Here is a 1,360-nt window from a genome sequence, read left to right on the forward strand (position 1 = left end):
TAACCAAGGGGGAACTAGCACATTTCTCTGAGAAAAGCTGCTTCAGTGCTACCAATCATCCAAAACACTTGAAACTCTTGTAAAATAATTTGCATTTATTTGATCAAATAGACTTTGAAAGGGTAAACATGCAGAAATTCCTCTTGTCAAAAGTCTTGCTGTTACAAAAGTAGTTGTTCATGCAGCGTAACAGGTTACAGGTTCTTCTTGGTGAAGCAACTGAATGACTTCATCATTGCTGAAAAGACCCTGACAATCAAGGATCGTTTTTTGATAGGCTGAGATATGGAGGGAGAAACCTCTCCAACTGGAGCTAGAAACACAAGAGAAATGGATGGGGTAAGAGAGAAAGAGAAATTGAGCGAGAGAGAGAGAGAGAAATACAGTATAATAACGTTGAAAAATAACAGTGCTATGAGTTTGGTAGGCATACTCTATGTTTCTAACACACACCTAAACAAAACTACAAGCTATAGCAGAGCTCTAAAACATCCTTACCTATGCAATGTCCATCAGTAGAGGGAATCTCAGTCTGTTCCTGGACTGAATGGCAGTCCTTTTTGTTTCCTCTCTTGGAACGCTAACAGAGAAAGGTAAAGAAAATGGTACAGAGAATAAATAAATAAATGGAACACTTCTGAATCCAAGGCAACAATTTAGTGATGAATAAAACATATTTATCACATGTATTTGTCTTATCATAGCCACATCAATAACATCAGCACCTAACTGGAACAAAAAGAAAATGCTAACTCCCTGCTATACCTTGAAGTTGATCCTGAGTTTGGTCATTGAAAAGCAAAGGAAGCTCCTTCTTGCTTTCTGCTCAGCCCCCCTCTCTGTCTCAGCCTGGTCTGATGGGTTTGTTGCAGCAGAAGCAGGTCTTGACGCCTCCTTGCATCCCTGTACCAGCTGCTGGGTCAAGGACTTTACCAGGAGTCTGTCAAATGCAGGGTCCTGGGAGGAAATAGCTGCTTGCAGGGTGTTATAAGAGCCAAACTCCTCCATGAGGTTTTTATGTACACCTCTGAACACCCTGTGGATGTGCAGGTTCTGGGAATATGCCTGTGTCCTGGAGAATCTGGATGCAGCACAGAACTCAGACAGGACTTGTCTGATGAGTTGCTGAGATGTGTCTGTCATGTCTGCTGTCTGTTGGGAGGGTCCATCTAGGGCTGAGGGTCTGATCTTCGATAGCAACCGTATCACCAGTATGGTGACCAAACACATGACATCATCTTTGCTGGAGTCCATCAAGTACTGCAGTAGGAATGCAGTGGCACTGCTGATGTCCGGGGTGATTAAGAGCTCCCTCAGATGGCCAGAGCTGCTGGGGATGCACACCTCCTTCTCTTCAATG

General features: G+C 43.5%; 1 long non-coding RNA gene across 1 annotated transcript; it reads right to left on the reverse strand.

The window, feature by feature from the left end:
* Positions 1 to 227: 227 nt before the first annotated feature.
* LOC120035846 lies at positions 228 to 878 on the reverse strand. Its single transcript, XR_005474357.1, has 3 exons — positions 766 to 878; positions 499 to 580; positions 228 to 313 (listed from the first exon to the last, which is right to left on the reverse strand). It is a non-coding gene; the product is annotated as an uncharacterized LOC120035846 (long non-coding RNA).
* Between the last annotated feature and the right edge of the window lie 482 nt (positions 879 to 1,360).

Source organism: Salvelinus namaycush, unplaced genomic scaffold, assembly GCF_016432855.1.
Source record: "Salvelinus namaycush isolate Seneca unplaced genomic scaffold, SaNama_1.0 Scaffold1114, whole genome shotgun sequence".
Taxonomy (NCBI): domain Eukaryota; kingdom Metazoa; phylum Chordata; class Actinopteri; order Salmoniformes; family Salmonidae; genus Salvelinus; species Salvelinus namaycush.